This window comes from Somniosus microcephalus, chromosome 3 (genome assembly GCF_052327205.1).
Source record: "Somniosus microcephalus isolate GS21.2 chromosome 3, FLI_Smic_1.0, whole genome shotgun sequence".
NCBI lineage: Eukaryota > Metazoa > Chordata > Chondrichthyes > Squaliformes > Somniosidae > Somniosus > Somniosus microcephalus.
The window spans coordinates 97,986,844-98,014,299 of NC_140989.1; positions in this window are offsets into that span (position 1 = coordinate 97,986,844).

The following is a 27,456-nucleotide window of genomic DNA, read 5'->3' on the forward strand; positions in this document are numbered from 1 at the left end:
ACATCTCTTCTGATGTTTAGCTTAACCAAATCCAAGCGGCATCTTAGTCTTCGATTGAAGAACATCATGGCTGGAGTTTGGTTGGTAACCGCATGTGTCGCATTCCGGTAGGCAAACAAGAAGTTATCCACCTTGTGTTGTAGGGGTATGTCTTCATTACACATTGCCTTGATAGCCTTCTTGAATGTTTGAACGAACCTCTCAGCCAATCCATTGGTGGCTGGATGATATGGGGCGGATGTGTAATTCTTAACACCATTGTTCTTTAAGAACCTCCGGAACTCTTCAGACACAAACTGTGGTCCATTGTCAGAGCAAATCTGTTCAGGCAGCCCATTTCTGGCGAATATGGTTCGTAAGAGTGTGATAGTTTTTTCTGTGGTGGTTGAGGACATTTTCATTACCTCTGGCCACTTTGAATGTGCATCCACCGCAATTAAAAATATCGAGTCCATAAATGGACCAGCAAAATCAATGTGTACCCTTTGCCACGGAGATGAGGGCCACTCCCATGGATGTAGAGGGGCTTGTGGTGGGGCGTTTTGGACCTTCTGGCATCCTGTACAGCTCTTGGTCATCTCTTCGATTTCTCTATCGATTCCCGGCCACCACACAAACGCTCTGGCTAAGTTCTTCATTTTTACCCCTCCCAGATGACCCTCATGAAGCTCATTGAGCACTCTATCCTTCAATTTGGGTGGAATTACTACTCTGGATCCATACATCAAGGTTCCTCGGCACACTGACAGCTGTTCTCTTCTTGGTGAGAATGCTGGCAACAGTGGTTCGCCATGTGCTGGCCATCCCTTCACCGTTAAATCATAGACCCTGGAGAGTGTCGGGTCATTTCGTGTTTCCTTTTCTATGTTTGCATTCGTCACAGGTAGACATTCGACTATGGTCGAGTGGAATATCTCCACAGGATCCACTGCAGGTGCTTCTTCCACCGTCGGCAACGGTAGGCGCGACAATCCATCAGCATTCCCATGCTGTTTAGTTCCTTTGTAGTCTATGTCATATTGCTGTGCCCCTAGGAAAAGGGACCACCTCTGTAGCCGTTGTGCTGTCATTACCGGGACGCCCTTCTTACGGTTGAAAATGGAGACAAGAGGTTGATGATCAGTTAGAGTAAATTTTTGTCCGTGCAGGTAGTGATTGAACTTCTTCACCCCCCACACCAGGCTGAGGGCCTCTCTGTCAATCTCGGCATAGTTACGCTCGGCTGAAGTTAACGAGCGTGACGCAAAAGCTATCGGCCTCTCTGAACCATCAAGGAATTAATGTGACAGTACCGCTCCAACGCCATAGGGAGACGCATCACACGCCAGTCTTATCGGTAGTGATGGGTTGTAGTGAGCCAATACTTCTCTTGAAGTGATCAGGTCTTTACACTTCTGAAAGGCCCGCTTACATTCATCACTCCATTTCCATGCTACTCCAGTTTGTAGCAGGGCGTTCAGTGGGTGCAGAATTGTGGACAAATTCGGCAAAAACTTATGGTAGTAATTCACCAATCCGAGGAATGACCTCAGTTGCGACACATTTTCAGGTGCTGGAGCCTTAACTACCGCTTCAATTTTGTCAGGGGACTTATGTAACCCCTCTTCATCAATCACGTGGCCACAATACGAGATTTGTTTCTTTAAAAACTCGCACTTGGGGCGATTGGCTCGTAGCCCATGTTCTCTTAGTCTAGTGAGCACCTGCTCTAGGTTGGCAAGGTGTTCACTGTCATTTTCACCTGTCACTAGGATGTCGTCCAAGTAACACTGAGTCCCCGGAATCCCTTGCAGGACTTGTTCCATCGCTCTTTGCCATATAGCCGGAGCTGATGCTACTCCGAATACCAGTCGATTATATTGGTAAAGACCTTTGTGTGTGTTTATCGTGAGATATTTCCTAGAGGATTCTTCAACCTCCATCTGCAAATATGCTTGCGCTAGGTCAATTTTTGTAATATGTTTCCCTCCAGATAGTGAGGCGAAAATATCTTCTATCCTCGGAAGAGGATACTGTAATGTGTGAAGGACTGGGTTCACAGTCACCTTGAAGTCCCCACAGATGCGAACCTTCCTTGGCTCCTCAGACTTATTGTTTAATGTTTTCTTCATGACAGGAATGATGGGTGTCGCCCACTCGCTCCAGTCTACCTTAGATAACACGCCTGCATTCTCCAGATTCTCCAGCTCTGCCTCGACGGCTGGGCAAATTGCATACGGTACCGGTCTTGCTTTGAAAAACTTGGGAATTGCATTCTCTTCTATTTTTATCGAGGCGGTTATGCCTTTAAGAGTTCCCAGTCCTTGTTGAAATACCTCTTTAGCGTTAGCTAAGATTTTTGACAATCGTCCAGGTGTGACGTCATCATCCTTTTTACCAGCCACAGTCAGTGCCTGAATGGAGTGCCAGTCTAAACTTATCTTTCTGATCCATTCATGTCCCAAAAACGGTGGTCCACCATCTTGCAGTATGTACAGATACAATTTCTGTATTTCTTTGCCCTTGTATTCGACAGGCACCCTTATTTTTCCTCTGGGGTATACTTTCTGCCCCGTATATGTCTTCAAGACAATGGATGTGTCTTTCAAGGGTATGTGTGAGAATAGCCACTCGTAGTCTCGTCGATTCATGACGGTCAGGGCTGATCCTGTATCCAATTCCATTTTGACTTGGGACCCTGCTATCGTGAGGGTGACCCAAATGGTTCGGTGATCCTCTTTTGCGATTACGTTGTGTAGTTTGAGACAGCTTAGTCTCTTGTTCCCGGATTCACTATCGCTCTTCTGGTCTTCGGAACTACTGTCCGTCATCTTTTGTACTTTCCTGTACTTTTCCTTAGTAGTCTTTTTGTTGTCGTTATTCTTCTTCCCGGACCTGCAAACTCGTGCAATGTGCCCCATCTCTCCGCATTGCCTGCAAGTTTTGTCCTTGAAGCAGCAGCCCTTCTGGTCGTGGGTTGTTCTGCCACAGCGATAACATTTTTCAAATCCCCGTGTCATTTCATGGGTGCCGTATTCCTGTGGCTTTTGCTGTATTTCCGCAGCTCCCCTTGCTGCTGCTTCATACGATACTGCCATGCTGAAAGCCTTATCTAGCATCAGCTCTTTCTCTGAGAGTAACCTCTTCTGGGTTCCTTCACTCAGGAGTCCACAGACAAATTTGTCCCGTAGGGTATCTGCCAGTCCTGCTCCGAACTGGCAGTGCTTTGATAGCTTGCGTAGTTCCGTAAGGTGCTCAGCATTGCTCTCATCTTTATGCTGATTTCTCTTGTTGAATTTAAATCTTTCTGCTATCAGCAGCGGTGTAGGATTTAGGTGTTCCTGTAGGATATCAACAATTTCGTTAAAACTCTTCTCCATCGGTTTGACTGGAGTGATCAGGTTCCGCAATAGGCCGTACGTTCTTGCGCCCATTAAGTTTAGTAGTACCGATGCCTTTTTCTCATCGGCTACTTCATTTGCCTTGCAATATACTTCGACTCTTTCCACATACGTGGTCCAGTCTTCTATTTCATTATTGAAGGCAATGATATTGCCAGTCTTCGGCATCTTGGAGATCTAAGATGGCGCCTCCCGCGCTTTGCCTTCTTCCCCGATTGAACAAAATGGAGCCTCCCGCGCTTTGCCTTCTTCCCCGATTGAACAAAATGGTGCCTCCCGTGCTTTTTCTTCTTCCCCGCTGGATTAAGATGGCGCCTCCCGCGCTTTCTGTCTTTTCCGCTGCTGCCAACGCTGTTGCTGGCGTTTTTATGCCTTGATGGCGACGCCCTATGGTCTTCGCGCGCTTCCCCCCGCGCTGCTGCCAACGCCGCTCTCCGCGGTCCCCGTGGCAAACTGCAGCTCCTCGCGGCTTTCTGCGCTTCTAATTTCTTTTTCTTTTATTTTAATTACTGTTCCCGTCGTCAGAGCAGACCCTATGGGACACTTTCCTCCCTCTTCTCGGGTCTGTACGCTGCCCGGCTTCGTAGCACCGGCCGCGCCCTGTGTGCTCCACCCTCTCTCTCCCCTCTTCCCGACAACGCTGCTCGGCCCCGTTTAAAAGCCACCCGATCGAGCTCTAGCCCGCCGCAGCCCAGGAAGGATCAGTGTACTACCTGCCACCAGCCCGATTAGCTGGAACACCATAGAATGGAGAACCAAGCCCAGCTCTCGACAGCCTCTCCTGCAAATCTTCGAATTAGATGAATCAGAGGGTGGTTGCCCACGGTCGACGCCCGTTTCTTCTGTTTGTTTTTTCTTTTTGGATTTCTTCCTTCTGGCTTCGACCTCTAATAACTTCGCTTCAGGGATGGATCCCCGTGAGGTGGTGCAGAACTGTAGGTAAGTTCGGATCTGTTCATCGCCAATGTAATGTCCGTGTGTAATTGAGACACGGACTGCAGAAGTTGGTTATAACAGGTGTTTACTGAATGGAGACAAAACTGGAACTACTATACAAAGTTACTACACAGGCTTATATACAGGGGTGGTCACTACTGGTACTGCAGTATACAGGGGCTGCAGAATATAGTTCCTTCTTCAAGGTACATACACTACAATTTCCACCCATACCTTTTCCCCACTGCTACTGAGACCCAAATCAAGCTTTTTGTCATTTGAGGGGCCAACAATCCTCCAAACCTCCCCTTTCTGGCCTCTTCCTCTCGCAACTTATAATTTATCCAGAACACCCTAGCATGTGTCCTCTTCATTGTAACATATCACAGTCCTATCACCTTTCTCTTTGCCAAGCTTCACTGGTAATCGTCTATTTTAGATAATTCCTGGATTTATCATAGAATTATAGAATGATACAACATAGAAGGAGGCCATTCAGCCCATCATGCCTATGACAGCTCTTTGGTAGAACATAAGAACATAAGAAGTAGGAGCAGGAGTAGGCCATACGGCCCCTCGGGCCTGCTCCGCCATTCAATAGGATCATGGCTGATCCGAACCGAGACTCACGTCCACTTCCCTGCCCACTCCCCATAACCCTTAATTCCCTTATCAGCTAGGAAACTGTCTATTTCCTTTTTAAATGTATTTAATGTCGCAGCTTCCACAGCTCTCTGAGGTAGCAAATTCCATAGATTTACTACTCTGAGTGAAGAAGTTTCTCCTCATCTCAGTTTTGAAACGGCAGCCCCTTATTCTAAGATTATGCCCCCTAGTTCTAGTCTCACCCATCAGTGGAAACATCCTCCCCGCATCCACCCGATCAAGCCCCCTCACAATCTTAAATGTTTCGATAAGATCGCCTCTCATTCTTCTGAACTCCAATGAGTAGAGGCCCAACCTACTCAACCTTTCCTCATAAGTCAACCCCCTCATCTCCGGAATCAACTGAGTGAAGCTTCTCTGAACTGCCTCGAGAGCAAGTATATCTTTTCTTAAATATGGAAACCAAAACTGTATGCAGTATTCCAGGTGTGGCCTCACCAGTACCCTGTATAACTGAAGCAAGACTTCCCTGCTTTTATACTCCATCCCCCTTGCAATAAAAGCCAAGATTCCATTGGCCTTCCTGATCACCTGCTGTGCCTGCATACTAACCTTCTGTGTTTCATGCACCAGGACCCCCAGATCCCTTTGCACTGTAGCACTTTGCAGTTTCTTTCCATTTAGATAATAATTTGCTCTTTCATTTTTTCTGCCGAAGTGCATAACCTCACACTTTCCAACATTATATTCCATCTGCCAAATTTCTGCCCACTCACTTAGCCTGTCTATGTCCTTTTGCAGGTTTTTTATGTCCTCCTCACTCACTGCTTTCCCTCCCACCTTTGTATCGTCGGCAAACTTGGATACGTTGCACTTGGTCCCCTCCTCCAAATCGTTAATATAGATTGTAAAGAGTTGAGGTCCCAGTACTGACCCCTGCGGAACACCACTAGTTACTGATTGCCAACCCGAGAATGAACCATTTATCCCAACTCTCTGTTTTCTGTTAGATAGCCAATCTTCCACCCATGCCAATATATTACCCCCAATCCCATGATTTTTTATCATGTGCAGTAATCTTTTGTGTGGCACCTTGTCAAATGCCTTTTGGAAGTCCAAATACACCACATCCACTGGTTCCCCTTTATCCACCCTGTTTGTTACGTCCTCAAAGAATTCGAGCAAATTTGTCAAACATGACTTCCCCTTCATAAAACCATGCTGACTCTATCCGATTAAATTATGCTTATCCAAATGTCCTGTTACTGCTTCCTTAATAATGGACTCCAACATTTTACCAACCACAGATGTTAGGCTAACTGGTCTATAGTTTCCAGCCTTTTGTCTACCTCCTCTTTTTAAATAAGGGCGTTCCATTAGCAGTTTTCCAATCTGCTGGGACCTTTCCTGAATCCAGGGAGTTTTGGAAAATTACCACCAATGCATCCGCAATCCCTACCGCTACTTCTCTCAAGACCCCAGGATGTAAGCCATCAGGTCCAGGGGATTTATCCGCCTTAAGTCCCATTATCTTACCGAGTACCATCTCCTTAGTGATTTTAATCGTGTTTAGCTCCTCCCCCCCATAGCCCCCTGTTTGTCCAGTGTTGGGATATTTTTAGTGTCCTCTACTGTAAAGACTGATACAAAATATTTGTTCAGCGTATTTGCCATCTCCATGTTCCCCACCACTAATTTCCTGGTCTCGTCATCTAAGGGACCAAAATGCACTTTAGCCACCCTTTTGCTTTTTATATAACTGTAGAAACTCTTGCTATCTGTTTTTATATTTTTTGCTAGTTTACTTTCATAATCTATCTTCCCTTTCTTAATTAATCTTTTAGTTATTCTATGCTGGCTTTTAAATGCTTCCCAATCTTCTATCCTCCCACTAGAATTGGCTACTTTATATGCCCTTGTTTTCAGTCGGATACTATCCTTTATTACTTTACTTAGCCACGGATGGCTGTCTTTCTTTTATGCCCCTTTTTCCTCACTGGAATATATTTTTCTTGAAAGTTGTGAAATATCTCCTTGAATGTATGATGTGTCTGGGTATAATAAGATACAGACTGCAGCAGAAACGGTAAAACAGGTGTTTACTCAACGTGGCTCACAGTTAAACTGATTGTACAGATTACTACTCAGTGCTATATACAGGTGTGGTCACTGCCGGTACTACAGTGTACATGAGCTGTAAAAAGTAGTTCCCCCCCTTAAAGGTATATACATTACAATTCCTCCCCTTTTAGATTAACAGTACCATAACACTCATTTAACAATTAAATATCAAACTAATTAAAATGAACACTTCTAACATGCAACATTAGCTGAAAATAGTCTATTTATATATTCAGTCTTTGGGGAGGCCTCCTGATCCTTTCTGGATAGCGCCTTTCCCGAGTGTCTTGCTCTTGGTGCGGAGGCGATTCTGGCCCCCTGTCGTCGGTTGGTTCATCAGCTTCCGATGCTACTGTTTCTGGGGTAGATGCGACCTGTACATCAGGTTCATCACCAGGTACGTATGGGCGAGGCATGGGGTTGACTTGTTCCTGTGACTCTAGGATCTGGTCAGCATGGCGTCTCACGATGCTCTCCCCAACGTCCACTGTGTACATTAGTGGGCCCTGCCGTGTGCATATCGTTCCTGGCTGCCATTTTTCTGTTCCGTAGTCGCGGGCCAAGACTGGTTGCCCTACATTGAAGCTCCTTGTTGGCTTCTCATGGATGTGCTGGAATTGCTTACTCTCAACATCTCTTCGTACGTTTGGTCTGAGCAAATCCAGGCGAGATCTTAACCTTCGGTTAAAGGACATCATGGCTGGGGCCTGGTTGGTGACTGCATGTGTCGCATTCCGGTAGGTGAACAGGAAATTGTCCACCTTGTGCTGCAGTGGAATGTTGTCATTGTACATAGCCTTTATTGCCTTCTTAAAGGTTTGTACGAACCTCTCAGCCAATCCATTTGTGGCTGGATGATACGGGGTGGATGTGTAATGCCTTACCCCATTCTTTTTCAAGAACCTCCGGAACTCTTCGGACACAAACTGTGGTCCGTTGTCGGAGCAAATCTGTTCTGGCAAGCCATTCCTGGCAAAAATGGTCCGTAGGACTGCAATAGTTTTCTCCGTGGTGGTGGAGGACATTTTGATGACCTCAGGCCATTTCGAGTGCGCATCCATGGCTATTAAAAACATTGAGTCCATGAATGGACCAGCAAAATCAATATGCACCCGTTGCCATGGAGATGAGGGCCACTCCCATGGGTGTAGAGGGGCCTGTGGTGGTGCATTTTGGACTTTCTGGCATCCTGAGCAGCTCTTGGTCAGGTCCTCGATTTGTTTATCGATTCCCGGCCACCACACATTAGCCCTGGCTAGGCTTTTCATTTTTACGTCTTCCAGATGACCCTCATGAAGCTCATTGAGCACTCTATCCCTTAACTTGGGTGGAATTACCACTCGGGATCCACACATCAAGGTCCCCCGGCACACTGACAGCTGTTCTCTCCTTGTCGAGAATGCTGGCAACAGTGAGTCGCCATGTGCTGGCCATCCCTTCACCATCAAATCATATACCCGAGACAGTGTCGGGTCATTTCGGGTTTCCTTTTCGATACAAGCGTTAGTTACCGGTAGGTTTTCAACTGTAGTCGAATGGAATATTTCGACAGGATCTACTGCTGGTGCTTCCTCCGCAGTAGGCAGTGGCAGGCGTGATAGCCCATCAGCATTTCCATGCTGTTTCGTGCCCTTATATTCAATCTCATAGTGTTGCGCCCCTAGAAAAAGTGACCATCTTTGTAGTCGTTGCGCAGTCATCACCAGAACGCCCTTCTTCGGATTAAAAATGGAGACAAGAGGCTGGTGATCAGTCAGCAAGGTGAATTTCTGCCCGTGCAGATAGTGATTGAACTTTTTCACTCCCCACACAAGGCTGAGGGCCTCCCTGTCAATCTGGGCGTAGTTACGCTCGGCTGAGGTTAGTGATCGTGACGCAAAGGCTATTGGCCTCTCTGAGCCGTCCGAGAATTTGTGCGACAGCACCGCTCCAATGCCGTAGGGTGACGCATCACATGCCAACCGAATTGGTAATGCTGGGTTGTAATGGGCCAATGCCTCTTTCGATGTGATTAGTGTTTTGCTCTTCTGGAAAGCTCGTCTACATTCGTCACTCCACTTCCATGGCACCCCAGTTTGCAGTAGGGTGTTCAGTGGGTGTAGTATTGTAGACAAATTTGGCAAGAACTTATGGTAGTAGTTTACCAGCCCGAGGAACGACCTCAGTTGTGACACATTTTCCGGTGCTGGAGCCTTGACTACTGCCTCAATCTTCTCTGGGGACTTATGTAACCCCTCTTTATCGATAACGTGGCCACAATACGAGATCTGTTTTCTAAGAAACTCGCATTTGGGGCGGTTAGCTCGGAGCCCATATTCCTGCAACCTAGTGAGCACCTGCTCCAGGTTGGCAAGGTGATCACTGTCATTTTTGCCCGTGACCAGGATGTCGTCCAAATAACACTGGGTCCCTGGGATCCCTTGCAGGACTTGTTCCATTGCCCTCTGCCAAATAACCGGAGCTGATGCTACCCCGAATACCAGCCGGTTGTATTGGTAGAGACCTTTATGGGTGTTGATTGTGAGGTATTTTTTTGATGCTTCTTCTACCTCTATTTGCAGATACGCTTGGGCCAGATCAATCTTAGTGGAGCGTTTCCCTCCAGATAGCGAGGCAAAAATATCTTCAATCCGCGGAAGTGGATATTGTATGGTGTGAAGGACCGGGTTCACTGTTACCTTAAAGTCCCCACAGATGCGAACCTTCCTTGGTTCTTGGTTCCCCAGGCGTGCTGCTCAACGACTTTTTCATCACAGGGACGATGGGTGTAGCCCACTCGCTCCAGTCTACCTTGGACAGTAAACCTGAACGTTCCAGACTCTCCAGCTCTGCTTCGAAGGCTGGGCGGATCACATAAGGTACCGGTCTGCCCTTAAAAAATTTGGGGCTTGCGTTTTCTTCAATTTTAATCATCGATGTCATGCCTTTTAGTGTTCCGAGTCCTTGTTGGAACACTTCTTTCGCGTTAGTTAGGATCTTTGACAGTCGCCCAGGTGTGACGTCATCATCCTTTTTGTCAGCCACAGTCAGTGCCTGTATGGCATGCCAATCCAGTTGTATTTTCCGGATCCATTCACGTCCCAGTAATGGTGGTCCTCCACCTTGCAATACATACAGGTCTAATTTTGGTGTTTCCTTACCGTTATATATAACGGTCACCCTTATTTTTCCTTTGGGGTAGACTTTTTGCCCCGTGTACGTCTTCAAAATAATTTTTGTGTCTCTGAAGGGTATGTGTGAGAATAGCCGCTCGTAGTCCTGTCGGTTTATGACTGTTAGGGCTGATCCTGTGTCCAATTCCATCTTTACCTGGACTCCTGCTATCTTGAGAGTGACCCAAATGTTTCAGTGATCCTCCGTTGTGATCACATTATGTAGTTTCAGACAACTCAGTTCCCTGCTTTCGGAGTCGTTATCACTCTTTTGTTCGTCTGAACTATCCTCCGTCATCTTATGTACCTTCTTGTACTTTCCTTTGGTAGGTTTCTTAATGCTGGTTTTCTTTCCCGACCTGCAGACTCGTGCTATTTGTCCTACTTTTCCACACTGTCTGCACACTTTGTCTTTGAACCAGCAATCATTCTGGTCGTATGTTGTTCTGCCGCAGCGATAGCACTTCTCTGTTCCATATGACATTTCATTTGTGCCACATTATTGCGGTCTCTGTTGTATCTCTGCAGCGCCCCGTGCTGCTGCTTCATATGATACCGCAATGCTGAAAGCCTTTTCCAGCGTAAGGTCCTTTTCAGTTAAAAGCCATTTCTGGGTTCCTTCACTTTGAAGCCCATACTCAAACTTGTCCCTTAAGGTATCTGCCAGTCCCGCTCCCAACTGGCAGTGTTTCGATAGTTTGCGCAGTTCTGTTAAATAATCAGCATTGCTTTCATCCTTATGCTGGTTCCGTTTGTGAAACTTGAATCTTTCTGCTATCAGCAGCGGTGTGGGGTTTAAATGTTCCTGTAGTATCGTTACTATGTCTTCAAAACTCTTTTCCATTGGCTTCGTTGGGGTTACTAGATTTCGTAATAACCCATACGTCTTTGCACCCAATAAATTTAACAATACCGACGCTTTCTTGTCATCTGACACCTCATTGGCCTTGCAATACACCTCTATTCGCTCGACATATGTAGTCCAACCTTCGACTTCATTGTCAAATGCGGTGATACTGCCACTCTTCGGCATTTTGGGTGTGGTTTAAAATGGCATCTCCCAATGGCTTAAAATGGCATCTCCCGCGCTTTCCGTCCTCCCCTGCTGCTGCCTACGCCGCACTCGGCGGTCCTCGTGGCAATGGCGGCGCCTCGCGGGTTTCTGCGCGTCTCTCTCTCCCTCTCTCCGACGCTGCTCGGCCCCTGAAAACCGGCTGCACCCTGTGCACTCTGCCCTCTCTCTCTCTCCCCCGTCGACGCTGCTCGGCCCTTTGCTGTGCCGCTCGGTCGGGCTCCAGCCCGCCGCTGTCCGGGAAGGGTCTGCGCACTACCTGTTGCCAGCCCGTTTCGCTGGACCACCTCGACTGGAAAGCCAAGCCTGGCTCTCGACAGCCGCCCCCGCAATTCTCAAGTCTCTGCTGGATGACTGGGCAGTTGCCCGTGGTCGACGCCCGAGTCTCTGGCCTTGACCTCCAATCCACTGATCTCCAGGAACGAATCCCCGGGAGGTGATGCAGAGTTGCAGGTAGGTTCGAACTTGCCTCATCATCAATGTTGTGTCTGGGTATAATAAGATACAGACTGCAGCAGAAATGGTACAACAGGTGTTTACTCAACGTGGCTCACTGTTGAACTGACTGTACAGATTACTACTCAGTGCTATATACAGGTGTGGTCACTGCCGGTACTACAGTATACATGAGCTGTAAAAAGTGGTTCCCCCCTTAAAGGTATATACATTACTGTGGTAAACCACCTTTATCGTTCACTATCGTTACACTGTTTACACTGTTGTATCACTACACAAGGTCACCTCTTGTCACGCTGTTATACCTGGGCTGACCACAGCTGACTCCGCCCATGGCTCCGCCTGCTTGCCCAGGTATAAAGGTGGTCGACTGGCTGGTATTCCTCCTTGTTGGATCCGATCACCCACGAGGGTGGGCTCTGTTATTTAGCCAATAAAAACCTATAGTTACTAACTTAACTCGTCGCTTTTCATGAACTGAATTGATAGATATATCAATTTTATTGGCTAAATTTTGAAATGTCTTCAACGGAGCAGCCAAACGATCAGCCAGACGTACAGCCTCAGCCAAACGGCCATCTACAACAGCCCCAGCAGCCGGCCTGGCTGCGAGCCCTCCAACCGCCGTACCTGGATCTAAACCCACAGGCAGCGAACACATCCCTCGACTTCGAACACTGGCTGAGCTGTTTCGAATCCTACCTGGGAGAATCCGGCGTGCCTCCGGGATCCAAACTAAGAGTTCTGACCGCCCAGGTGAGCCATAAAGTATTTGCATTCATCCGGGACCTTGCTACATACGAGGACGCCCTCAACCTGCTGAAAGAGCAGTACCGGAGCCCTGTAAATTCCATGTATGCCAGACATCTCCTAAGATCCCGCTCGCAACAGCCAGGAGAGTCTGTAGATGAATTTTTACGGGCGCTACAAACACTCGGCAGGGACTGTGACTTTAAAGCTGTAACGGCTGCAGAAAATACTGAAGGGAATATCCGCGATGCCTTCGTGAAAGGCCTTCGGTCCGACTACTCACGGCAAAGACTGCTCGAATCAAAGGACCTTGACTTGAATACAACTGCAGCCCTCGCTCGCTCTCTGGAGGTGGCCCATCGGGACCTCGAGGCGTACTCCAGGTACTGTGCTGCGCGACCCTGGGACTCGGGCCCGACCCCGGCCGCAATACCCCTCGCACCGCCGCCTCTGGGACCTACCACAGCGTCGGCGTCCCGGAACCGATCGGGACCGCTACCCCCGGTACCGGCTGCGACATCGGAGCCCCGCGATCGGGCTGCCGGCTGCTTCTTCTGTGGCCAGGCGAAACACCCGAGGGCGCGCTGCCCTGCAAGAAACGCGACCTGCTCCGACTGCCACAAGAAAGGCCACTTCGCGAAGGCCTGCAGAGGGAAAGCCACAGACGCCAGCAGTGCCTCATGCGAGTTGTGGGGGCGGCCATCTTTCATCAAGGCCACAGATGCCAGTATCCTCTCGTGTGAGTCGTGGGGCGGCCATCTTTGATCAAGGCCACCGACGCTGGCAGTGCCTCATGTGAGTTGTGGGGGCGGCCATCTTCTCCGCCATTTTATTCAACGTCGTGGGCACCGCCATTTTGTTCACCACACTCGACCGCCACCTTGTCTCCAGACCCGACCACCGCTTCACCCGCAGACTACAGCAGCTCGCTCAGCCATACACTAGCCTCCGTCACACTTGACCAAGCTCGCCCGCATCACCTGTCCAAGTCCATGATGGACATCAAAGTAAACGGCCACGCCACGACCTGCCTGTTCGACAGCGGAAGCACGGAGGGTTTCATCCATCCAGACACGGTGAGCCGCTACTCCCTCACTGTCCAGCCAACGCGCAACCGGATCTCGATGGCGTCGAGGTCCCATTCTACAGACATCAGCGGCTACTGTGTTGTGACCCTGTCGGTTAGGGGCACGGAGTATAAAAATGTTAAACTTCTCGTCCTGCCCCAGCTCTGCGCTGCCGTCCTACTAGGGCTGGACTTCCAATCCCACCTTCAAAGTGTCACCTTGGCATACGGTGGACCCCTCCCCCCACTCACAGTCGACAACCAGCAGCTTTTAAACCGCCCACCGCGTACCACCTGCGGCCTATCCACCCTCAAGGTCCCGCCCCCCTCCCTGTTCGCCAACCTCACCCGCGACTGTAAACCCGTCGCTACCAAGAGCAGGCGGTACAGCGCCGGGGACAGAGCTTTTATTAGCTCCGAGGTGCAGCGTCTCCTGAAGGAGGGCATCATCGAGAGGAGCAACAGCCCCTGGCGTGCCCAGGTCGTAGTCGTTAAGACCGGCGATAAAAACCACCTGGTCATCGACTACAGCCAAACCATAAACCGGTACACCCAGCTGGACGCATACCCCCTTCCCCGCATATCTGATATGGTCAATCAGATTGCACAGTACCGGGTATTCTCTACCATCGACCTTAAGTTGGCCTACCACCAACTCCCTATCCGCCCTGAGGACCGCCAGTATACCGCCTTCGAGGCGAATGGCCGCCTCTACCACTTCCTTAGGGTTCCCTTCGGCGTCACCAACGGGGTTTCGGTCTTCCAAAGGGAGATGGACCGGATGGTTGACCAGAACGGGCTGCATGCCACGTTCCCTTATCTAGATAACGTCACCATCTGCGGCCGCGACCGGCAGGACCATGATGCTAATCTGGAGAGATTCCTCCGTACGGCCCAACGGCTGAACCTCACCTACAATAAGGAGAAATGTGTGTTTAACACCACGCGTCTTGCCATCCTCGGCTGCGTAGTAGAGAACGGAGTCATCGGCCCCGACCCCGAAAGAATGCGCCCCCTCATGGAGCTTCCCCTCCCCCACTGTCCAAAGGCGCTGAAGAGAACCCTGGGGCTCTTCGCCTACTATGCCCAATGGGTGCCCAATTATGCGGACAAAGCCAGACCCCTCATGAAGTCCACCTCCTTCCCCCTGACGGCAGAAGCATGCGCAGCCTTCTCCCTCATAAAGGGAGACATTGCTAAGGCCACAATGCACGCGGTGGATGAGTCTATCCCCTTCCAAGTGGAGAGCGATGCATCCGACTTCGCCCTAGCTGCAACCCTTAACCAGGAGGGGAGACCTGTGGCCTTCTTCTCAAGGACCCTCCAGGGCCCTGAGATCCGACACTCTTCGGTCGAGAAGGAGGCCCAGGCGATCGTGGAGGCAGTACGACGCTGGAGGCATTACCTGGCAGGCAAACGATTTACCCTCCTCACCGACCAGCGTTCGGTCGCTTTTATGTTTAATAACAAGCTGAGGGGCAAAATCAAGAACGACAAGATCTTGAGGTGGAGAATCGAGCTCTCCACCTATGATTATGATATCTTGTACCGGCCTGGTAAACTGAACGAACCCCCAGATGCGCTATCACGAAGTACATGCGCCAACGCGCAAATTGATAGACAGCAGACGCTCCACAACGACCTCTGCCACCCCGGGGTCACCAGACTTTACCACTTCATTAAGGCCCGCAACCTGCCCTACTCCATCGAGGAGGTCAGGACCATGACCAGGAACTGCCAAACCTGTGCCGAATGCAAACCGCATTTCTTTAGGCCGGACAGAGCAAGCCTGATCAAGGCCACCCGCCCCTTCGAGCGCTTGAGCATCGATTTTAAGGGGCCCCTCCCGTCCTCGGACCGTAATGTGTACTTCCTCAACATTATTGATGAGTACTCCCGTTTCCCCTTTGCCTTCCCCTGCCCAGACATGACCAGTACCACGGTCATCAAATGCCTGAACGACCTCTTCGCCCTGTTCGGGTTCCCGAACTATGTACATAGCGACCGGGGCTCATCCTTCATGAGCGAGGAACTTCGCCAGTTCCTACTAGCGAGAGGTATTGCTGCAAGCAGGACCACCAGCTACAACCCCCGAGGGAACGGCCAGGTGGAAAGAGAGAACGCGACTGTCTGGAAGGCCGTTCTCTTAGCCTTAAAGTCTAAGGGCCTCCCAACCTCTCGCTGGCAGGAAGTCCTCCCGGCAGCGCTGCATTCCATCTGGCCACTACTTTGCACTGCCATTAACGCCACCCCCCATGAACGAATGTTTGTTTTCCCCAGGAAGTCGACTACGGGAACCTCGCTACCAACATGACTGACTTCTCCGGGGCCCGTCTTGCTGCGAAAGCACGTGAGGGCCCATAAAATGGACCCCCTGGTCGAGAGGGTGGACCTCCTGCACGCCAACCCCCAGTACGCCTATGTGGCATACCCAGACGGGCGGGAGGACACAGTCTCCTTACGAGACCTCGCACCCTCGGGCATCCCTGAGACACCACCGTTACCCCCCACCACCCCCCCAAATCCAGCCCAGGTAGACAGCATGCCGGAACCCCACGAGCCTTCGCCGACCACGCAGACACCAGCATTAACATCGGATACTGCATCACCGCCGCCGCCGCTGCGCCGATCAGAAAGGCTTATGAGGCCTCCGGACAGACTGACATACCCGAACTGGTAGTACACTTCGCCCCGCCGGACTCAAATTTAAACAAGGGGTGAATGTGGTAAACCACCTTTATCGTTCACTGTCGTTACACTGTTTACACTGTTGTATCACTACACAAGGTCACCTCTTGTCGCGCTGTTATACCTGGGCTGACCACAGCTGACTCCGCCCATGGCTCTGCCTGCTTGCCCAGGTATAAAGGTGGTCGACTGGCTGGTATTCCTCCTTGTTGGATCCGATCACCCACGAGGGTGGGCTCTGTTATTTAGCCAATAAAAACCTATAGTTACTAACTTAACTCGTCGCTTTTCATGAACTGAATTGATAGGTACACCACTGCTCCTGTACCATCTTACACCTTAATCTATTTTCCCAGTCCACGTTAGTCAACTCTGCTCTCATACCTTCATAGTTTCCTTTATTTAAGCTTAGTACGCTGGTTTGAGATCCAACTCTCTCACCCTCCAACTGAATTTGGAATTCAACCATGTTATGGTCACGCATACCAAGTGGATCCTTTACTAGGACATTTTTTATTAATCCTGTCTCATTACACTGGACCAGATCTAAGATTGCCTGCCCCCTGGTTGGTTCAGTTACATACTGCTCAAGGAACCCATCCCTAATGCACTCTATGAACTCTTCCTCAAGGCTGCCCTGCCCAATTTGATTTGTCCAGTCAATATGAAAGTTAAAATCTCCCATGATTATAGTTGTTCCCTTATTACAAGCCCCAACTATTTCCTGATTTATACTCCGACCAATAGAGCTATCCAATTAGTCCCACTCCCCTGCGCTTTTCCTGTAGCTCTGTAATTTTTTCCCTTCAAGTATTTATCCAATTCCCTTTTAAAAGTTACCATTGAATCTGCTTCCACCACCCTTTCAGGCAGTGTATTCCAGATCACAACAACTTGCTGTATTAAAAAAGGTGCAGATTTTGCAGTGGGTATGACGTCGTACTCTAAGAGCTTGCGCATGTGCTCAATCCCGAACTTGCGATCTGTCAAGTTACGCCTAGACAGATGACCCGCACCGATGGGGAAACACTCATTGCTGGCACAGAGTTGGGCTAATTGCCCACCAACTGTCCAGCAATTACGGACTAAAATGTTACGGTTAGTGAAAGCAGGCGCAGGAGCCCATTTCACTGCGAAAGGAATCACCTTTCCGTTCTTTTGCAGGTTAAGCCACGTTAATGGTGAAAATAAATAAGAGTTTGCATCCAGCCAGGGCGGTTCAGCTAAAATGCTTTAAGGAGTGTATTTTTTTAATTTATCAAAAATAAATTTCATTTTGACAGGCAATAATATAATTTGATATCTTGAATGAATATGGTACAATTACTGTAATACAATTTAATTAATGAAAAGAAAAAATCTAATGTCAATTTGCACCCCCCCCCCCACCCATTATATGTAAAAGCACCCTCCTTTCTCCTCTGTCGCCTTTTTCTGTAACTTTATTCCTCTGTGTACCAGTATCCCATTGAACAATTAACTGTAAAAGCCTGATGCTGGTTCCCACATACCTGTCTAGAGGAAACTCGGCGCTTCCACTGATTGGAGCACCAGGCTGATGTGATCCCAGGTACGCTTCTGCATACGCTTCGTCCCCGGGATCCGTGGGCCATTACGCTGCCCTCGAGTATGCAGCGTCAGAGAACAAGTTCATGAAGGAGGGTCCCCATCACGTACGTTCGTATTCTATTCGGATACCGTAGGTACACCACCAACCGCAACATCTGCCCAATGTTTTCTCATGTCGCCTCTGGACACCTTAAATCTGTGTCCTTTGGTTACCAACCCTTCTGCCACTGGAAAGAGTTTCTCCTTATTTACTCTATCAAAACCATTCATGATTTTGAACACCTGTATAAAATCTCCTCTTAACCTTCTCTGCTCTAATAAGAACAATCCCAGCTTCTCCAGACTTCCCATAACTGAAGTCCCTCATCCCTAGTACCAGTCTAGTAAATCTCTTCTGCACCCTCTCTAAGGCCTTGACATCCTTCCTAAAGTGTGGTGCCTAGAATTGAACAAAATACTTCAACTGAGGCCGAACCAGTGTTTTATAAAGGTTTAGCATAACTTCCTTGCTTTTGTACTTTATGCCCCAAGTAATAAAGCCAAGGATCCCGTATGCTTTAACAGCTTTCTCAACTTGTCCTGCCACCTTCAAAGATTTGTATACATACACCCCCAGGTCTCTCTGTTCCTGCACCCCTTTAAAACATACCATTTAGTTTATATTGCCTCTCCTCATTCTTCTTACCAAAATTTATCACTTCACACTTCTCCATGTTAAATTTCATCTGCCATGTGCCTGCCCATTTCACCAGTCTGTCTATGTCTGCCTGAAGTCTTTTACTACCCTCCTCATTGTTCACTAAATTTCTGAGTTTCTTGTCAACAGCAAACTTTCAAATTATGCCCTGTATACCCAAGTCCAGGTCATTAACATACATAAAAAAGAGCAGTGGTCCTAATACCGACCCCTGAGGAACACCACTGTATACTTCCCTCTACTCTGAAAAACAACCATTCACCGCTACTCTCTGCTTTCTGTCCCTTGGGAACATAGGAACAAACTGCCACTGTCCATTTAGTCCCGTGGACTTTAGTTTTGCTAACAAGTCTATTATGTGGTACCTTGTCAAACGCCTTTTGCAAGTCCATATACAGATCAACATTATTAGCCGAGGCATAGAATATAAGAGCAGGGAGGTTATGCTTGAACTGTATAAAACACTAGTTAGGCCGCAGCTAGAATACTGCATGTAGTTCTGGTCACCACATTACAGGAAGGATGTGATTGCACTAGAGGGGGTGCAGAGGAGATTTATGAGGATAATTGCCTGGGTTGGGGAATTTTAGTTATGAGGAAAGATTGGATAGGCTGAGGTTGTTTTCTCTGGAACAGAGGGGAGACCTAATAGAGCTGTATAAAATTATGAGGGGCCTAGAGTGGATTAGGAAGGACCTATTTCCCTTAGCAGAAGGGTCAATAACCAGGGGGCATAGATTTAAAGTAATTGATCAGAGGTTTAGAGGAGATTTGAGGAGAATTTGTTTCACCCAGAGGGTGGTGGGGGGTCTGGAACTCACTGCCTGAAAGGGTGGTAGAGGCAGAGACCCTCATCACATTTAAAAAGTACTTGGATATGCACTTGAAGTGCCGTAACCTACAAGGCTACGGACCAAGTGCTGTAAAGTGGGATTAGGGTAGATAGCTCTTTGTTGGCCGGCACGGACAAGATGGGCTAAATGGCCTCCTTCTGTGCTGTAAATTTCTATGATTCTATGAACGGCACTACCCTTATCAAACCTCTCTGTTACTTCATCAAAGAATGCAATCAAGTTGGTCAAACACAAAATACTTTTGCAATCTTCTGTAACCATACACTTCGCATTCACCCTTCGCTTCTCTGACACCAGATTTCTCCTTACTCCCCACATCTTCTATTCCATCAGCAGCTTTTCTTTCAGCCTCCACATTCCTGTCCTCTGAACTCCTTCTCTAAATCCATCCATCTTGCCATCTCCCCCCGTGCTTTCAAAGCCTCCTTTAACTCTTAGCCTGGACAAAGGGGGAAATTTTCATCCCATTTTCAAACAGGAATGGGGTAGCAGTGGACCAAATTTAACGGAGCTCTACTTGCTGCTCCATTCCCGCCAATGTCCAAGCTGCCGTGATTTTGGAGCCGGTCAGGAATGAGGCAAGCAGCACTCCAACCCAAAGCAGTCTTCTTACATTTACAAATCAGGGTCCTACGCCATCTGTCTGATTGTGATACAATTTTGATGTTCCGCTGGATGGAGCGCGCTCTCCGTCAAGTGGAACTGAGTGTTGAATGGACGAAGCAAAGGACCACTACAGGCTACTCCAATGACTGGGGAAAAAAATCACAGAAGAAGAAGGCACAATCTTAAAACTTCAGGTAGGTAATGTAGGAGTAAAATTTACTTTAAACCTCCTCAACCTTTCTAATATACCTTCCCTTGTGATGCTAAGGCTTTCCAGTGTGCTTTTCCCCTGATACCCCTCTATCAACTCCAGCTTCTCTCTTCCTACCACACACACTTTCGGTGATTGACAATAATCACAAAATAGTGAAAATTTCCCTGTCCTCGAACAACATCTCAGGAATCCACCATTAAATGGTCCAACATCGCTCTGTGTCCTTCTCCTAAAGAACATTTTGTTATTGTCCTTTATATTTTCTGCTCTGTTCCTCTCATGTTCTCCCTTTGTGTCCTTTATTAATTTCTTGTATTCCTCTACTTGATTTTATATTTCTTCCAATCCCATTTCTTCCCAGTACATTTCACAATTGTGTAGGTCCTTTCTTTCTCCCTAGTGCCTTTTTCATCCTTTTTCATCCATGTAGGTTTAACTCTTGTTTAGTCCTTGACTTTTTCTGGGATAAACTCTGTAATGTAAAACAATTAAAGCACTCTCATTTTCCATCCACATCCTTCTCTTTAAATAGTTCTTCCCATTTTATTCCTTTTACAGTATATGGCATTTAAACCCTTTAAATTCTGCTTTTCTGAATCCAATTTTTTTATAGTTTTAATTATCTGTTCTTTCCTCATTTAAACCTTAAAAGTTGCAATATTATGATTAACAGATGCTAATGATTACCTTATTTCAATTTGGCATATTAGTCCCTCCTCATTAGTTGGCAGCAAATCCAGTATTACCTTTCCACTTGAGGGTTTCCTTGCATGCAGTTTAAAAAAAGATTTTAAAGTACTTCAGTAAGCTCCTTTGTGCTTACAGATTGTCCCTGCTGTCAGTCCCAGTGTCAATCAGCAAAATTAAAATACTCCATGGTTAGAACTGAGGCCTTAGTATTGATTTTTTTTAATGGCCTCCCACAGCAGGAGATCTATCTTTTTATTTTCCAATGGCCTGTAACATATTGTCCACAGTGTAACTAGTTGGTCCTCCAGGCTAGCAATTCATTTCTCAAGGGAGCTCAATTAATCAGTATTTCCTGCAACACACTCCCCCTGGATAATTTAAAGATCCAGAACGGCCCACAATCTGCATGTCAAATATTCAGTAAACTTAGCATCCGCAACAGCACCTTCAATTCAGGTGTGGTAAAGGATGTTTGGTTGTAAATTGTTTAGAATGTACCTTTTATAGACTAACTTCTCAGCTCTAACTCCTGTGAGTAAAAGAAATATACACTTCACACAACTGCTTTCTTCCTTTTATACTCTTTCCTGAATAGTCCTCATAAATACATAGACATACACTCTTATGCACGCACAGCACACGCGCAGATTACTAATTCTGGTCAGCAACGTTCAAGTCCCTCATTTCCAAACAGCTATAACACTGTTATACTACTTAATTGCAAAGACATTAGTATCAATCTCACTCAACCATTCAAATTTTTCAGTTCCAACCACAGTCCATCAGTTCCCGCTCCTGTAAATAAAAAATAATACTACATGCTCTGCCAAAATCTCACTTTGGTGTAAATGTTTTTGCATTCTTTCACCTGAGAGAAATTTGCATCTACATAGATGTAAAAGTCCAAATGCATCTGCTATTTTCCTCTTTTTATTGTATATTTGGTTGCAACAAAGTGCTGCTCGAGGCAATTGTATATGAGGATAAATGTCTCATGAATTTGACCCAAGTGGTTATAGAGGGCAGGAAAAGAGAAGCTGGAGAAATTGGACTGGAGTGCCAGCAGTCAAACCATCATCTGGTGCATGCTCCAACAACCCTGGTTCAATAAGTGATAGTGAATTGAGTTTGAACTCCTGTGCAGAAGGCACAAGTTTCCAGGCCCTGATATTGCCTGGGATTGACTTCCAGAAGGAAGAAAGATAGTGTGTGAAGCTTTCCTACTTGTATTATGTCTGGTTACTTGGCATGCAAGTGAATTGAGCTGGTATTTTTTGTATTATTTTTTCCATCAGTCAATTTTCTGTGTTAAGGTATATGTGATATTCAGCAAATAAACTGTTAAAAGGGTCTTGCAGAAAACAATATTGCAAATTATAGTAACTGATTGCTAACAGGAGCCCACTCCATACATACATCTACCAATGATGGAAAGCACTGTATGTATCTCATTATTTCTTCATTGTACACCATCTGAAATAATCTAATATAAAGTGATGAGACTAAAATTCATAATACATACATTGTTCTTTACAGGCTCCACTGAGGCGGATGTCAGGGGCTGATGGGACTTTGTCATCTCCAAGCCCTCAAGCTGGAAAATGTGGATATAGTTCACCGCCTCAGAAACCTGAGGCTGTGGTTCATGCTATCAAGGTACTGATCACACTCACTCTTTCAGTTCAAACAGTTAAGAAATTGCAGTGCATAATTTAAGTCATAAATGCACCCACCCAGATAAAAAGTAGTTAATTCTATCAACTTTTTCAGAAGTATTGCAAATTGCACTTTACAATGGTCCCAATAGCAGCTAAGTAACTTCAACCACTTATTGATACCACTGAATGCGCTTTTTCCTGATGTGATAAAAGTGACCTAGATGAAGAATTATTGTGCAAACTTTATTTTTTAAATTGATGTTACAATTCATACTTCTTTTCCAGAAGATACCACTGATGAAAAAGTGTTCTGTGATCTCATACATTTCTCTTAATTTCTACTTTTTAACATTAAACATTTGGACTGGTGGGTAAATATCTGCATAATGTGATACAGTGCTTACACAGACTAGGGAGCCCCTATGTTTGCTTTTTAGTCTGTATGGACTTAGCAAATCTCAGACAGGGTGACAAAGGAGGCACTGCAATTGGCCTCATTGTCCAAGTCTGGAAAAGGAGGAGGAAATCAACTGGAGTCCCAACACCTGATCATTATCAAATGACTCTTGCTAGAAGTGCATATGTATGGATGTTAATGAAGTCAAGATCAGGCTCAACTGTGATGCATCCCCATTATTGAACAGTCCCATCACTTGCCAGCTAGTTAAAGATCCTATGGCACTTTAGCTCACTATAGAGCAAAGAATTCTCTGCGTGTACTCCCTCAACCATCAAAACAATAAACACAGGTTAACTAGTCATTCATCTCATTTACTAACTGTGGGGCCCTGTCATGTGCAAAATGGCTGCTGTGTTTACATAACTCTAACTGCATAGTGTAATTCATTTTATGTAAAGCATTTAGGGATGTTTCTGAGATACATAATAGGGTGCTCTATAAATGCATGTCTTTATTTTTAATTCTACTATTTGGCAAATTTTGCCAGATCTTTCCTGGGTTGCTGCCGGGTCAGTTTTTAGCAAGGGTGTACTTCACTTCAGTCAATCAGAGCAACGCTGATGATAGCTGTGAAGAAGTATTTAAATGTAGGGTAGAATTTCTGAGCATTTGTCTATGACAAGGTATCTCATCTCACCCATCATGAGCATGCATTAAACTACAATTTTCTGATACAAGTTTACAGCAGGCGAGGTACATTGGCATTAGGAAAATCTCTCAATTTATTTTGAAAACTACAGAAACAATTCACTATTCAAATGATTCACTTGTAGAGCAAATTAATGTGTTTACCCTAGTCCCTCTTCCCACCACTTCTATCCTCTTTTATTTAATCCCTCTTGTACTCTAGGCTGTATAAATAGATAGAACTGCCCTTAGATGTTCCCAATTCAGTTCACCTCAAGGCAACATATAGGTGAAATAGAATTATGGCGAGTTCATGTTAAATCTTCACCTCCCTCTCACCACTGTGGTTTCTAGAACTAATGAAACATCACATGATTGTTAATTTACAGTGTCAGTCTGCACTAGCACTCAAGTCTTAAGGTGGCTCAAGTCTCCCACAAACTCTGGTGTCTGCCAGTTTGGAGATTGACTCTCCCATATCTTGTCAAATCCCTTTAATCTCTTGGAATGTTGGCTTCATTCAGTATATGCAGTATCTGGATTAGGAATAATGAAAGTCACACTTGTAGTGATCAATAACATGTCATTCTGTGGTGGACACTAGGTGGAGCAGTAGAGCTGTATAGAGCTGTATGTATAAAACTACACTACCCAGCTATATAAATATTAAGACTACATTACCCATGAGGCCAGGCTACCCAGAAGGCAGCAGTCAAGATGGAAGCCTCTACAAGATGCTGTACCTAGTCCACATGTGCTCAATAAAAGTAACTAGCAAAAGCTAGCTGTGTTCATAATAAGAATGTTTAGTTACTAATGAACATAACATGGTACCAGGGGGGTGAAGATCTGCTGAAAATTGTGAAAAGCGACATGGAGAATTTGAAGCCACCAGAGCGTTTGAACCTCACAGAAAAAATCGACTACAATTGGCAGACTTTTAAACAGCAATTCGAACTCTACATTGCAGCCATCGGATTCGGTACGAAGCCAGATGCAAGGAAGATAGCATTGCTGCTTATGGTTGCAGGCCCACAGGTGATAGAGGTATTTAATACATTTGTATTTAATCCAGCGGAGAACAGAGAAAAATTAGAAGATGTGCTAAAAAAATTTGATGCACATTGCTCTCCCAAAAAGAATGAGACGTATGAAAGATACATCTTCCGTTCTCGGACACAGCAACAAAATGAGACTTTTGTTAGCTTTATAACTGATCTGAAACTGAAAGCACAGACATGTAATTTCTCTGAGCTCAAAGCATCCATGATTCGTGACCAGATTGTGTTTGGTATTCATGATAAAAAAGTCAGGGAACGTCTGTTGAGAGAAACCGAACTAAATTTGGAAAATGCAGTGAAAATATGCCAAGCCAGCGAGCTAGCTCGAAATCACGTGAAGACTTTCAGTGAAATCAATAATGATGCGAATGTAATGAGTGATAATGCTGCTGTCGGTGCTGTGTCCTACATGGGGAAGAAACGTGGGCAGAACAGAAATGAAAAGCAATCGGAGGATGAAATTTTTAATTGTAAACGCTGTGGTTACAAACACCAGTTAAGACAATGCCCAGCGTTTGGAAAAATGTGCACAAAGTGTAATGGAAAGAATCACTTTGCCAAACAATGCTTTTCAAAAGTAAAAACGATGAAAGGGCAACAAGTTAATGTGATTGAGGACACTGATGTAAGTGAGACATTTTTTGTAGGAATGGTGTCATGTGACGATATCAAAAAAATACAGAAAATGTGCAGCCCTCAGAAATAGACAATGCTGAACATAAAGTTAATGCAGTAAAAGAGGACAAATGGATGATTCCACTGCAGATAAATGGAGCATTAGTTACATTGAAACTGGACACTGGGGCAAAAGCAAACTTAATCAGTATGAGTGACATTAACAATATGAAAGAAAAGCCCAAAATACAGAAAAAGTCAGTACTACTGAAGGACTATAATGGACAGAAAATAGATAGCTTAGGTGTATGCAGACTTAAAGTGACAGTCAAAGACAAAGTGCATCATCTCATGTTTTCTGTTGTGGCTGAAAGGCTTGATTCACTACTGGGTGACAAAGCTTGTGAAGACTTAGAACTGGTCAAGAGAGTCTACCATATAAACTGTGCCATAAGCAGACCAGATGACTCAGGTGATGAAGCAGAGAGCCCATCAAGGATGAAAAGGCCAAAGGGTATCCATGTCTTCAAAAAGCCTAGTTTCTCCAAGAAGAAAGAAAAAGACTTTAAGGTCAAAGAGAAGCCAAAGGAAGAAAAGCACAAAGAGGAAAAACACAAGGAGGAAAAGTCCAAAGATATAACCGCAGCAGATGTTGTTAAGCAGTGGAAAGAGAAAAAGAAAAAGAAAAAGAAGAAGCCTGCACCAGAGCAGGAAGCAGTTCCGGTGGATACTCCTTCTTGCCTCAGGCCAATCTTTGGTGTTCCATTAGCCGAGGCTGCTGAGAGGACTATGCTGTATGATGGGATCCAGCTGCCAGCAGTTTTTCGAGAGTGCATTGACTACATTGAGAGTTATGGCATGAAGAGTGAAGGAAACACTGAAACCCTCTCCAAGCAAAGATCGCAAGGCGACCTCGATCTATACAAGAGCAGATTGATGACAATGCCGCAACTGCACCTTGTCATTCACCACCAGAACAATCTCATGAAGACACATCAGACTTACCCGTGTTGAGAAGATCCACACGTGAAGTAAAAAAGCCTGATAGACTTAATCTTTGAGTACAATGTAAAGCTTTGAAAATGTGTTGACTGTTTTGAAAATGTTTATGTTTATAGAGCACTAACAAAAGTGTTACTGATATTATCTTTATTGTTTTCTTGAAAGTTGATTGATATTGATTTTGTTAAACCTCCAAAGAAAGGGGGATGTAGTGATCAATAACATGTCATTCTGTGGTGGACACTAGGTGGAGCAGTAGAGCTGTATAGAGCTGTATGTATAAAACTACACTACCCAGCTATATATATATTAAGACTACATTACCCATGAGGCCAGGCTACCCAGAAGGCAGCAGTCAAGATGGAAGCCTCTACAAGATGCTGTACCTAGTCCACATGTGCTCAATAAAAGTAACTAGCAAAAGCTAGCTGTGTTCATAATAAGAATGTTTAGTTATTAATGAACATAACAACACTGTCATATCAAGCTATTGTGTTGCAATCAGCCAATGATGAAAAACACTGATGAACGGAGCAATGATATAATAGCCCGTACTTCACACTTGACTCTTGGAAATGGATAGCTAGAGCGTGTGACTTAAAATAATTTATGAATCAAATCTTTATCACCTTGACATTCAACTAATCAACTGCAAAACTAAAACATACTCGTCATCTACTTGTCTCTGTCCTGGTGCATTTTGTTTTCAAATATACACAACACATCTTATAGACTTTCAAATGTGCAAATATATGTGGTGTTTCGTTTGATGACAGCTGTGCTCTAAATGTTTTAACTGTGTGCTACTGCTAATCAAATATATATTTTTTAAACTTAGGTTGTGGGAGTGCATGAAAACATGGACAAAGAAGAAGACTATGAGAATGACCTGAGTGAAACAGAGAAAGCTATAGTCAGAGAAATGTGTAATGTGAGTAAATTGTGCCACAGCATTCAGCTACTGCTGTGCCTCCCGCCCAACTCTCATTTAGTGGATCCTTAGTCTTTGAAAACGAACATAGCAAGTAAGAATAAGAATTCAACAAAACACTTGTTATACTTTTATTAAATAACTTTTTTTGTAAAAAAAAAAGCCCAGTTAGAAAACAAAAGTACTTGTTTCTTGTCTCATTGAAGGTATATTAGTACTCTTATGTGTGGCTCTTAGTATTCTTC